Here is a 13,504-nt window from a genome sequence, read left to right on the forward strand (position 1 = left end):
TAATTTTTCAGTGTGGTTGTTTTTTTTTCTATTTTTAAATGTGGCTACTAGAAAAATTTGAATTACGTGTGTGGTTGACTATATTTCTATTGGACAGCACAGTTTAGAGGTCAAGAGTGTGGGCTCTGGAGACACAGACTGTATGGATTTGAACTGTGGCTCCACAAATCATAGCTGTAGGACCTCAGGCAAGTCACTTAACCCAGTGGCTTCTAAACCTTACACAGAGACTCATTTCGATATTTTCATTGTAAAAATCCTCATATAAAATCATGTTTTACAGTACTTCTTGTTGTACACACACAAACACACATACTGAAAGAAAAATAATGAAATAATACCACATGATTTGCATTCTGATATCTTCTGTTGCATGCCTTCTCCTCCCTCCTGTCCCCTCCTTTTTCTGTTCATTTAATACAATGTTTGTCATGACCTACTAAATTAATTTCACCTCACACTGGGGATCACAAACCTGTTTGAAAATCCAGACTTAACCTCTCTATGCCTCAGCTCTCTCATCTGTAAAAAGGAACAAATACTATCAGGATCTTAAAACCACTCTGACAACATACATAAAATCTTATAGGTAAGTCTTTTGTACAATGCCTGGTACATAATAGAGCAGTTGATAAATGGAAGAAAACATTATTCCAAATGGATCTTCAACTTTCTGTATTAACAGTAGTGTGGGATATATAGGAAAAACTCTACTTATATGTTAGCTGCTCTTAATGTTATTTAAGTGAGCCTTTAAGTTTCATACTATTTTTCCCCTCAAGAGAAGTCACCTGGCTTGAGGTTACGTGGCATGTCCAGAGTGGGAACACTAACTTCCAGCCCACCTTTGGAGCTATCAGTGCTATCAAGCCAGACCTCTTCATATGTTGCTTCATAAGAGCTCTTAAGTTCTTTCTCCTTGTGTATATTCTTTTCCCCAAGTAGGCTGTCCATTCTCAGAGGACAAGAACTGTGACATCTTTCATTTTTGTTCCTTCTCCATTACACCCGGGATGTGGAGGGAACATTAGTAGCAGAGATTTTGGAGCCACGAGATCTGGGGCTCAGACCTGGGCTCTGCCACCCCCGGTGCTCTGCGGCCTCCTGGCCTTAGTGTCCTCATCTGTGACATGGGAGTAAAAGGGCCCTGCTCTCAGCTCTTCCCTGAGGATGATGATACCACTCTTATGGCAGAAAGTGAAGAGGAACTAAAAAGCCTCTTGATTAGGGTGAAAGAGCAGAGTGAAAAATCTGGCTTAATATCAGCATTCAGAAAACTAAGATCATGGCATCTGGTCCCATCACTTCATGGCAAGTAGACGGGGAAAAAGTAGAAACAGTGACAGATTTCCTGGGCTCCAAAATCACTGTGGACAGTGACTGAACCCATGAAACTAAAAGATACTTGCTTCTTGGAAGAAAAGCTATGACAAACCCAGACAGTGTATTAAAAAGCAGGGACATCACTTGGCTGACAAAAGTCCATATATCAAAGCTATGGTTTTCCCAGTAGTCATGTACGGATGTGAGAGCTGGACCATAAAGAAGGCCAAGTGTTGAAGAATTGATGCTTTCTAATTGTGGTCCTGGAGAAGACTCTTGAGAGTCCTGTGGACAACAAGGAGATCAAACCAGTCATCCTAAAGGAAATCAACCTTGAACATTCATTGGAAGGACTGATGCTGAAGCTCCAATACTTTTGGCTACTTGATGCGAAGAGCCAGCTAATTGGAAAAGACCCTGATGCAGGAGGAGAAGAGGGTGACAGAGGATGAGATGATTGGATGGCATCACCGACTCACTGGACATGAGATTGAGCAAACTCTGCGAGAAGGTGACGGACAGGGAGTCCATGGGGTCACAAAGAGTTGGACATGACTGAGCAACTGAACAACAACAGCCTCATGGTGGAAGAGAGACACTTGAAACATACCTTTGCAATGGAGAGTAATGCTGATTCAGTAGGAACTGAATACTTTTCAGAGTACATCTAACTCAGTGTTGAGAAGGAGTTGAGGAAGAAGATTCGTAGAACTCATGACCTCCAACCTGGGATCCCACAGGATGTAAGGTCAGAGGACAGGTGCTGGGCCACAAAGTGCTTTACCTGATCAAAGGGTGATGGTCAGAGTGTCCATCTGCCTTGCAGAGTGTCTTAGGGAGTGTGTGCTACATGGCAGCTGGTCTCTCAGCATCCCATCCCTTTCTCTTTTTCTCCAACGTGTTTCATCTTCCACCCACCTCACGTTCATCCTCAGGCCACTCTTCCTGAGTCAGTTGTTCTCAAAGGTCTGATCTCTGACCAGCAGCATCTGTATCTCTGGGGAACTTGTCAGAAATGCAGTTTTTAGGGTCCCATTCCAGAGCACATGATATCCAGGTTATAACACCCTGTGTTCCCTTTGTGCTCAGCAGTTTGATCAGTGTGGTGTAGAGAGCACAGTTTTTGACAGGATAGATTTGGATTTAGGATTTGGATCCTGTTTCCACTGTTTACCAGCTGGATAACCTTGAGTGAGTCACCCAACTTTTCTGAACCTCAGCTTACTCATCTGTAAGATGGGTGTCTTGACAGTAGCCACCACCTAGGGTTGTCAAAGGGATAAAATAAATAATGTGGTTAAGGGTTTAGCAAAGTGTCTTATGTTTAGTAAGTGCTCAATGAATATTAAGGATTATTATTGAGCTACTAGGATTTGATTTCCATCTTCACCATCTATTATCTATAAGACCTGGCAAAGTAACCTTGAGGCCTCAGGTTCCTCACCCATGAAACAGGGATAATAATAATGTCAAATTAAAAGATTTTGTAAGCGATAAATGGGGCTTTCCTGATGGCTCAGTCATACAGAATCCACCTGCCAATGCAGGAGATGCGAGGTTGATTCTTGGGTCAGGTAGATCCCCTGGAGAAGGAAATGACAATCCACTCCAGTATTCTTGCCTGGGAAATCCCATGGACAGAGAAGCCTGGTGGGTTACAGTCTACTGGGTCGCAAAAGAGTTGGACATGACTTAGCAACTAAATAGCAAACAACAAGAGATAAATGAGATGATGAATGCAAAGTGCTAACACCAAGGAAGTACACAGTAAACGTCTATTACTATTTCACGAGCGTTTCTCCTTGGCTCCCTATCAGGTTATCCTGTGGAAAATACCATCTGAGACAGACAGAAATTGGGTGCCAGCAGCCCCAGACAGTACGCCTCCACCTCCTTGAGGAAGGACCTCTGGGACATCCAATTTTACCTGTCTTCTTCTCTCCTAATAGAGATCTCTCCTGCTCTCTTATTCAGGATCTTTGCTCACACTATTAGGCGATGATCTTTTTGCTGGTTGGATTTTAAACAAGGGAGAAGGTTTTGTGGCTCACTGCTCGCCTCCTCCCATCCTGCCTCACTTCCTCTGGGCACCTGGAGCTTACAGGAGTTCATGCATTTTAATTAGAAAAGAAATCCACTGATAAGATGGGAACATTTGTCTACCTCAGGCAAACCTGAGATGCTTCAGGCCCACAGATACTTTGGCTCAGCGTGGGGGAGGTCTCATTGACCCATCTCGAAGCTGCTTCTCTTCTCCAGAGTAATGATCTTGAAGCAGTTGTCCTGCAACTCCTGGGCAGAGTACATGACATTAGTCGTCATTATTCAGGATTCTTGTTTCTTCCCACACACTTACTCTCTCACAGTCCTATTACCATTTTTTTAATGTTATTTTTTTCAAATGAAGTATAGTTGAGTTACAGTGTTGTGTTAGTTTCTGGTGTACAGCAAAGGGGTTCAGTTTTACACAAATATGTATATTCTTTTCCACATTTTTTTCTGTTATGGTTTATTGTAAGGTATTAAATATAATTTCCTATGCTATATAGTAGGACCTTGTTGCTTATCTGTTTTATATATAGTAGTTTATATCTAATCCTAAACTCCTGATTTATCCCTCCCCCACCCACTTTCCCCTTTGGGAAGTTTGTTTTTTATGTACCATTTCTAAAAAAAATTGGTCACTCCTTACTTACTGAATGCCTACTATGCACCAAGCTGTCTGCGAGGGTCTTGACAAGTGCTACTTCACTTAATCTTTATTCAACTTCAAGAGGAATGTGGTACCATGCCAATTTTGCAGTTGGAAAGACAGACTTAGAGTGTGGAGAACAGGGCATGCTCTTGGCAAAACTGAAAAATTACTGTTCTGTGCCGCCCTCTCTGCCACCACCATCTCTGGGTTCCCAGGGCTGTTCCGCCTCTTCTGACAACTCAGGACAGTTTCCTAGGACACCCATATCCCAGGCTAGCTCTCCCCAGCAGTGGGCCATATAGTAGTCCTTCTTCTAACTTTTAATTTCATTAAAACTTGTCCATTCTTGGTTCCATTCACTCAGCATCCTGTCTTTTTCAAAGCTAATCTAATAAACTAATTCCAGGTAGAGTGCTGATAGCTTATGGTGGATTACCTTGTGTAAAATTAGTATCTCTCCTGAATGTTGTGTATTTTGACTTTTAAAGCTCAGAGTTGAATTAACAGGCTTGAGCCCCTTGGCCATTATGTACCCAAATGGGGACATAATCCTTGTTCTCCAGTTTAGAGCGTGGTGATTTTTAATTTATTTATTTTTATTTTTAATTGGAAGACTATTGCTTTACAATGTTGTGTTGGTTTCTGCCGTACATGTGAATCAGCCAGAAGTATACATATATCCACTCCCTCTTGAGCCTTCCCCTTCTTCTCCTCCATCTCATCCCTCTTGGTTGCCACAGAGGACCAGGCTGAGCTCCCTGTAGAGCATGGTGATTTTAATCGACGGGTGTGAGTACTGTCAGAGCCTGGGCTGCTGTGGTTCAGACTGTGGGAATGGTGCTTTCATTTCAGTTAAGGCAGGGAGGAGCAGGGGTGATGGTAGGAGGTGTCAGAGCCCCTGTGTGGTTACTTCTGCATCTAAGCTTCTGGCTCATCTGAGCTATTTGTCCCCCTCTGCCTACTTCTTTTTCTATTACAATGTGAGGGTGAGGTGATGCCTTTATGCCACATAGTTTTCTTTTTTTCTTTCCTTTGACATACATTTTTTTTTTATTGGAGTACAGTTGATTTATAATGGTTAGTTTCAGTTGTACAGCAAAGTGATTCAGTTATGCATATACATCCTTTCAGTGGAGACACAGTAAGTGTTTCCCCTCACAGTACATACTATGGAGAGTGTAAAGGCAGCTCTTCCCAGAGATGCTCCACTGCCCCTGCTGGTTTGGAAACGAACCTCACTTCTGCAGCCGATGGTCTCATTTGTGTCTCCCACCTGAGTCCCAAACATGCCACGATCCTTTGCGTTCTTCCTCCTACATTTGGCATGAGGGATGGTGGATCTCTCCCAATGGTAAGGTGCCCTGACCTCCTCTTATCCATTTATGCTGGTTGTTACTGGCAAATTTCTTTCAAGTAAGCATAGATTACCTGACACCTGCACTGTATGCTAACAACTAATTAGAGCATAACCAAAATATTGCAGAGTTGCGTGGCTCCATGAGCTGAAAGCCCAGGCTTAAATCCTCTTTGTGTTGTAGTTTTTGTGGTGCATGCAGTGGATTTTATGAAGGCATTTTGTTTAAGTATCATGTCCCGGCTAGCCCCCTAAATCTATTCCGGCTCTCAGCATCTTCAGCATGCTAAGTCCTGGGAGGGGTCTGATGGGTGAGAATTGCTTCTGATAGTTGAACCCTGATTTGGCTGCAATTTGGAAAGGGCAGTGACTGGCCTTGGGTCACCTGGGGGCAATAGGTAGAGTTCGCTCCTTGTCTGTATATAAGCTGCTCATTGACCCCTGGATTGTTACCTGCTCAGAGAGGTTCTCCATCACCATCTGTCCAGCAGCCAAGAGGCTCCCTGAGCATCATTCCCTAGCCAACCCCAGTGGATTGCCTTCTTAGCACTTCGCAATACACAACCATTTATTGGTTTACTTCCCCCCCCCCCCAGATGTCCCCCTCTGTTTATTTAGCCAACATATACTTGTTGAGTGTGTACTGTGGGCTGGGCACCATTCTCAGGCCTGGAGATATAAAAGTGAACAATATAGAGAAAGTCCTACCTTCATTGAGTTTATATTATAGCAGGGGATGAAGGAAGAAAACAAACAAAACATAGTATGTGAGGGAATGGAGAAAAATAAAACAGATGACAGGGACACAGGCTGCTCTGTTGGGTAGGGTGATTTGTTGGGGGAGCACCTCGGATAGGATGACATTTGAGCAGAGACCTAAATAGTGTGAGAACAAGAGGTCATCCAATATGCTTTACTTACCCCTCCCTCCAGGTCCTGGCCCAGGGCCTGGGTGAAATGAACAAATGAAGGAATAACTGAATACATGGGAAAGAATGGAATCTAGATCTGTAGCTTTCCTTCTTGTGTTAGCTCCCCTAGGGTGAGCATTAGGCCAGTTTGCTTTCAGAAGCCCCTCTGGCTCTCTTGACACCAGGTCAACATTGTGGGAGGGAGGCTGACGGGAAATGGAGCTCCAGATTCACAGCTGAATGACTTGAATTTTGTTTCCCTGGCAATTGACCAAATCTTTGCCTTAGTGTCTTTATTGGTAAAATGGGGGAGTAGTTTCACTACTGATTTCATACAGTATTTTATGAATATGGAAGAAATAAGAAATGAACAAATAAGCACATGCAGGTATGGATATGGAATTAAATAATACCTAATAAGTTGGGAATCAAGATTGCCGGGAGAAATATCAATAACCTCAGATATGCAGATGACACCACCCTTACGGCAGAAAGTGAAGAAGAACTAAAGAGCCTCGTAATGAAAGTGAAAGAGGAGAGTGAAAAAGTTGGCTTAAAGCTCAACGTTCAGAATACTAAGATCATGGCATCTGGTCCCATCACTTCATGGCAAATAGATGGGGAAACAGTGGAAACAGTGGCAGACTTTATTTTTTGGGGCTCCAAAATCACTGCTGATGGTGATTGCAGCCATGAAATTAAAAGACGCTTACTCCTTGGAAGGAAGGTTATGGCCAACCTAGATAGCATATTTAAAAGCAGAGACATTACTTTGCCTACAAAAGTCCATCTAGTCAAGGCTATGGTTTTTCCAGTGAGAGTTGGATGGTGAAGAAAGCTGAGCGCCGCAGAATTGATGCTTTTGAACTGTGGTGTTGGAGAAGACTCTTGAGAATCTCTTGGACTGCAAGGAGATAAAATCAATCCATCCTAAAGGAGATCAGTCCTTGGTGTTCATTGGAAGGACTGATGTTGAAGCTGAAACTCCAATACTTTGGCCACCTCATGCGAAGAGTTGGCTTATTGGAAAAGACCCTAATGCTGGGAAGGATTGGGGGCAGGAGGAGAAGGGGACGACAGAGGATGAGATGGTTGGATGGCATCACTGACTCGATGGACATGGGTTTGGGTAAGCTCCGGGAGTTGGTGATGGATAGGGAGGCCTGGCGTGCTGCAATTCATGGGGTCGCAAAGAGTCAGACACGACTGAGTGACTGAACTGAACTGAATAAGTTGGGACATTGCATTGTATTTTCATTTCATTAACAACCCCATGATAATGGAACCATTAAAAATTCCTCTTTACAGACGAGGAAATGTAGCTGTGAACATTGCTTAAGCCAGGGATCTCCAACCTCTGGGATCTAATGTCTGATGATCTGAGGTAGAGCTAGTATAATAATAATAGAAGCAAATTGAAGTCACTCAGTCATGTCTGACTCTCTGTGACCCCATGGACTACAGCCTACAGGGCTCCTCTGTACATTGAATTTTCTAGGCAAGGGTACTGGAGTGGGTTGCCATTTCCTTCTCCAGGGGATCTTCCCGACCCAGGGACTGAACCCAGGTCTCCTGCATTGCAGGCAGACACTTTACCATCTGAGCCACCTGGGAAGCCCTAGTGCACAGTACATGTAGTATGCTTGAATCATCCTGAAATCATCCCTTCCCCTGGCCCCAGTCCTTGGAAAAACTGTCTTTGATGAAACTGGTCCCTGGTGCCAAAAATGTTGGGGACTGCTGACTTAAGTAACTTGCTTAAGGTATTAATAAGAAATTAGTAATTGGAAGGGCTAAGGATGCCAACTCAGTACTGTCTGATTCTGGAGCCTGGGTATTTAGCATCCTTTGAGATAATCCTCTCCCTGGAAACTTCTGTATGAGGCCTATTCTTTGTAGCTTGTTTTCCATTGCTTTAATAGAAAGGCTCTCTTTAAGTAAAATTCATCAATAGTGTCCATGAATGATTTACTAATAGCATTAACGAAGTGAAGCCACGCCGGCATGATTTTTCTCCTGGCATCATGCCTAAGTTCTTCTCCAGCTTATTTGATTTACTAATACAAGTATTTATGGAATGAAAGAAGCTTCCCATGACACATTCAGAAAATACAGAGAGCAGATCACTTATCTTTATGCTGCTTAAAACATTGCTGTGGAGGAGGATGAAGAGCTTAAAATCTGCTCTCTCACTCTCTTCCCCAACATTTCTCCCTCAGCCTCTGATGCAGGGACGCCACGTGCTAACTCTTCTTTTGCTCACATTGAAGGCTTAGTGAATGCGTGATTCTCTTTCCATCTTATGTGCATTCAACATTTAGACAGTGTTTTGTCTCCTAATTTAGGAGTTAGATCTCAACTCACCTTGTGATCTGAGAAGAATATTGATTGAACCCTTGTCTGCAAAAGAGAAAACTAAGATTAGTGACATCTTAGGTGAGTGATCTGTTGACCTCACAAAGTTGAGTGGATTGAACAGCTTATGAAAATAGGGTGTCCTCTATTTTCCCAATGCATATCCATGGAGCATCAGAATCTCTGTGAGTGGGGACCTCCTACAATGCGTTTTAATCAAATTCCCCAGTGATTTTAAAGTTCAGTAAAGTTTAAGAATTTCATGTTATAATTTATACCAACATGCATGTTCAAAGTTTTTAATGGCAGATGCTGAGGGTTGATTCTGGACCATGTCCAGAAAGAAGGATCAGGGCTGTGAGAGGGACTCAGGTGCCTACTGTTTGGGCATCAGTTTAACAAATGTATGGTGTGTTCTCTTGGCTTCTTTAAATATTTTGAAGAGTTGTCACATGGGAAGAATTAGACTTACTCTTTGTAGCTCTAGAGATCAGAGCTAGGACCAGCAAGCTGGTGGAAGTTATAGTCAAGTAAGTTGCAGCTCATCATAAGCAGGGACTTGCAGCACTCAGAGTAGCCCCAAAATAGAAAAGGTTGTTTCTGTGGGTGGCGAGTTCTCTGTCAGTCACTGAAGATGCGAAAGTTGAACCTGACTTCCTGGATTGATAAAGTATTCATATACAGAAAAAGGTTTGACTTTTAAAAGGTACTTTTGAATGTGACATATTATTGTTTTATAATTCCTTTTTTTTTTTTTTTTTTTAGGATCTCCTTTTGTTTCAAATTAATGTCCAGATTCAAATGGTGAAGTTTCTTTTTTTTTTTTTTAACTATACATTCATGGTTTTTTTTTTTTTTTTTATAAATTTATTTATTTTAGTTGGGGGCTAATTACTTTACAATATTGTAATAGTTTTTGCCATACATTGACATGAATCAGCCATGGGTTTACATGTGTTCCCCTTCCTGGACCCCCCACCCACCTCCCTCCCCATCCCATCCCTCTGGGTCATCCCATTGCCCCGGCCCTGAGCCCTTGTCTCATGCATCGAACATGGAATGGTGTTCTGTTTCACATATAATATACATGTTTCAATGCTATTGTCCCAGAACGTCCCACCCTCACCTTCTCCCTCAGAGTCCATAAAATTGTTCTATGCATCTGTGTCTCTTATTCTGTCTCGCATATAGGGTTATCGTTACCATCTTTCAAATTCCATATATATGTATTAGTATACTGTATTGTTGTTTTTCTTTCTGGCTTACTTCACTCTGTATAATGGGCTCCAGTTTCATCCATCTCAGTAGAACCGATTCAAATGTATTTTTTTAATGGCTGAGTAATATTCCATTGTGTATATGTACCACAGCTTCCTTATCCATTCGTCTGCTGATGGACATCTAGGTTGCTTCCATGTCCTGGCTATTGTAAACAGTGCTGCGATGAACATTGGGGTACACGCGTCTCTTTCAATTCTGGTTTCCTCGGTGTATATGCCCAGCAGTGGGATTGCTGGGTCATATGGCAGTTCTATTCCCAATTGTTTTATAATTCCTTTCTTCTCTTTTCAAAAGTTGTCATAGAAGTGTATGTGTGAGGCTGTGTGTATGCTTGTATATATGCATGTGCAAGGTTATGTGTGTGTTTGTGGGTTGTGCTTTAAGAGAAATTATGATTTATTTTGGGGAAAAAATAGAAGCTAATTTATTCATTATTCAAGAAATATTTTGGTTGTGCCTCCTAGATGCCAGTCTCTGTGCTAGGCATTAGTAATTCAGAATTGCCTGAGAACACAGTTCTAGTCCAGAAGGAGATCTCAGTCTAGTGGAGGAAGCTGACTAATAAAGAGAAAATGATAACGACCTGTGATGAGTGCAATGAAGGCAGCAGGTGTGGGGCATTTTGGAACACCAGGAAGGAGCTCTGACCCAGCCTGTGCATTTGTGGGGTGGAGAAGAGAGGAGTGGGCAGGGGATTCCTGGTTGGAATGGGTATGATTTTGACTACCGAGTAGTCTGGGGAAGCCAAACAAGGGAAGAGACTGAGCAAAGGCACTGGGGCAAGGATCTGTGCTTTTGGAGAAAAAAGCATGAGACTGTGTGGTATGAAATGAGGCTCAGTGTAGAGGTCCCAGATCACCAGTGTCCCTGTGTTCCATGCTAAGAAATGTGGCCTTTTTCCTGTCAGAGGTGGGGGTTCCTTGAAAATTTTAAAGCAATGGAGTGGTAGGGACTAACCTCCTCATAAGTAAGATCACTCTGGGACATTTTGGAGTTGTCTTATTATGTTACCTGAGGTAGAGCACATGTTGGGATGGCATTTGTGATCTCATTGGCTGATGATCATGGTCACCATGGTGCAACATCAAAAAAGGCCTGTGAGCAATTCCCTGGTGATCCAGAGGTTAGGACTCTGTTTTTCCAATGCAGGGGACGTGGGTTCGATTCTTGGTTGGGGAAATAGGATCCCACATGCCACGTAGTGTAACCAAAAAAAAAAAAAAAAAAAAGCCTGTGAGTTATAGAAAACAAACTTATGGTTACCAAAGGGAAAGTGAGATAGGAATAAACTGGGAATTTGGGATTAACAGACACACACTGCTATATATAGAATAAGCAACAGGGACCTACTGTGTAGCTCAGAGAACAATATTCAGTAATCTTGTAATAACCTATAATAGAAAACCTGAAAAAATATATGTCTAACTGAATCATTTTGCTGTACACCTGAAAGTAACACAACATTATAAAGCAATTATACTTGAAAGAAAGGAAGGAACAAAAAGGCCTATGAAACTCAGAAAGCACAAACACTGTTGTTGCATGGACTCTCTGTATCAGGAGGACCTCTTCACAGTGTTAGAATGTTCTTCACTTTCTGCCATGATTCCCTGTAGCACTGCTAATGACACAGCATCTCATTAAGGGAGGTCATTTACTAACCTTGGATGCAGATCTAAAAAAACAGGGAACAGGAGTGATGTCCTCAGGATGTTTTATTCCTAATCCAAGCACTTGATTGATATCTCCAGATATATTGGTGCCCAGGATACACATGAATATTTTTGCTTAGGTATTCCATACCTCCCTACCAATGCATAGGAAAAAGACCATACTTTAAAATCTATTCCAAATATTTTCTCTTTTTAAATCTCCAGTATGTCATATAGATGTAGTGGGGCTGAAAAACTAACTGAGGGGTTTAGAAATATTGCAGATTTGCTAGAGACTCCATTTGTGTTGGCTTCTTGTTTGTATACAAACATCTCTTTCAACACCAACAGAGAAGACAGACGTATGGTGGCAATTCTGTTTGTTTTGCTTATCAGTAAGTGACACGCTTATTCCAAGTAAATAAGTATGACAAAAGACCAAATTTTTCCTGCTTCTTTTTGCTTGTGGAGGTGTTTTGTCATGTTGCTAAGTTACCAGTGCTGAAGGATTCTACTTTGGGGAATGGAAGTTATTTTAAAATACCTAAGAAACATCCTTTCAGAGATCTTCTTTGCAATTTAGTAAGGGTCTGCAGTGGGCTAAAGAATGAGAAAGAACCCCAAAAGTCTTGCAGAGCAACTTCACTCAAACATGAAAAGCATTTTGATCAAGATACACAGGTGAAACCTGGAATATTTCACCAAGGAATTGTCAAGTTGGTAACTTGGAGCATTTAACTAATAAACTGTCAGGTGCCCTTTTGAAAATCTCATCCAGTAGACTGAATAAGGACAAGGAATGGTTCTCTTCTTCAAAGAGCAAATGGTGATGACTCAAATGCTTGCTGGACCTCTTGGTTATTCACTGCTGGACCATTTCCTGCTGAGGTGTTAATGAATACAGAGATGTATTCTTTCATTTACCAAATAATTGTTGAGCTGGACACTAGGGATATGGGCACAACAAGACAAATGTGGCTCTTTCCCTCATGGAGTATACTTTCTGTTCCTGCTAAGATGCTATTGTATTTATCAGAATTCTGGCTGTGTAAGTGACAGAAACCCACTTTATACTGACATAAGTGAAAAGAGAATGGATTTGCTTAAGAAACTGCAAGTCCAAGGGTGCAAGGTGGATTAGGCATGGCTGGGTTCTGTGGCTCAAATGTTGTTAGGGAGGCTCTTTTTCCTTCCTCTTCTTGTTTTTGCTATGTTTGTGAGTTCATTCTGTCATAACACAGATAGGGATTCTCCCATATTGGTAAGGAAGATGGTTTCTAACAGTTCTAGCTGGGTACAGCCCCAATTCAGGACCCCCATACAGAAAGATAACTTACCTTTTTTAATGCCTATACATTATTAACCTTATAAAATGGCTCTGATTGGCTCTGCTCAGACCATGTGCTCATTCCTGAACCAACCAAAAGGAGCCATGACTGGTCAAGCCTATTGCTTGTGATGGGAGATGATGAGTGGCAGGAGCAGCTGGGTCTGTGCAAGATATGCTAGCTGGAGAGAGAAATGGGTCGAGTGACTAAAAACAATAGAGCTTTATGACCTAGCTGAGCGAGTCAACATGGAAAGCTCGAGTGCTTTAAACCCTATTCTTGTTGACATAAAGCAGTAGCTGCCAGACACAGCCCTCCTTATTTCCTCTTTCTTTTGTCACATGCAAATAAAAGTGACTTCCTAGAAATAAGGACCTCCTGACTTATCAGGGGAAGAAAATTTCATCCAGCTTAGATACAGTGGCTCCATTATGTTTCCCTGGCTCATAACAGGACAGAAAAAAGCCAGTAAAACTACCATAAGTTTGGCAAGGCACAAACACAACTGGTGTCACCTTCAAGTGACCTATACTCACTGAACTGCAATTTTGTATCATGAGTCATAGTAGGTAATAGGGAGTACAAATAAGCAAGAAAATGGTCCC

General features: G+C 42.1%; 1 long non-coding RNA gene across 1 annotated transcript; it reads right to left on the reverse strand.

Moving 5' to 3' along the window:
* Positions 1 to 242: 242 nt before the first annotated feature.
* LOC145510503 (uncharacterized) lies at positions 243 to 13,099 on the reverse strand. The gene is made up of 5 exons (XR_014057060.1): positions 12,909 to 13,099; positions 11,582 to 11,726; positions 10,931 to 11,085; positions 8,648 to 8,683; positions 243 to 2,585 (listed from the first exon to the last, which is right to left on the reverse strand). It is a non-coding gene; the product is annotated as an uncharacterized LOC145510503 (long non-coding RNA).
* Between the last annotated feature and the right edge of the window lie 405 nt (positions 13,100 to 13,504).

This window comes from Giraffa tippelskirchi, chromosome 6, assembly GCF_054371585.1.
Source record: "Giraffa tippelskirchi isolate mGirTip1 chromosome 6, T2T-mGirTip1v1.2.pri, whole genome shotgun sequence".
Classification (NCBI taxonomy): domain Eukaryota; kingdom Metazoa; phylum Chordata; class Mammalia; order Artiodactyla; family Giraffidae; genus Giraffa; species Giraffa tippelskirchi.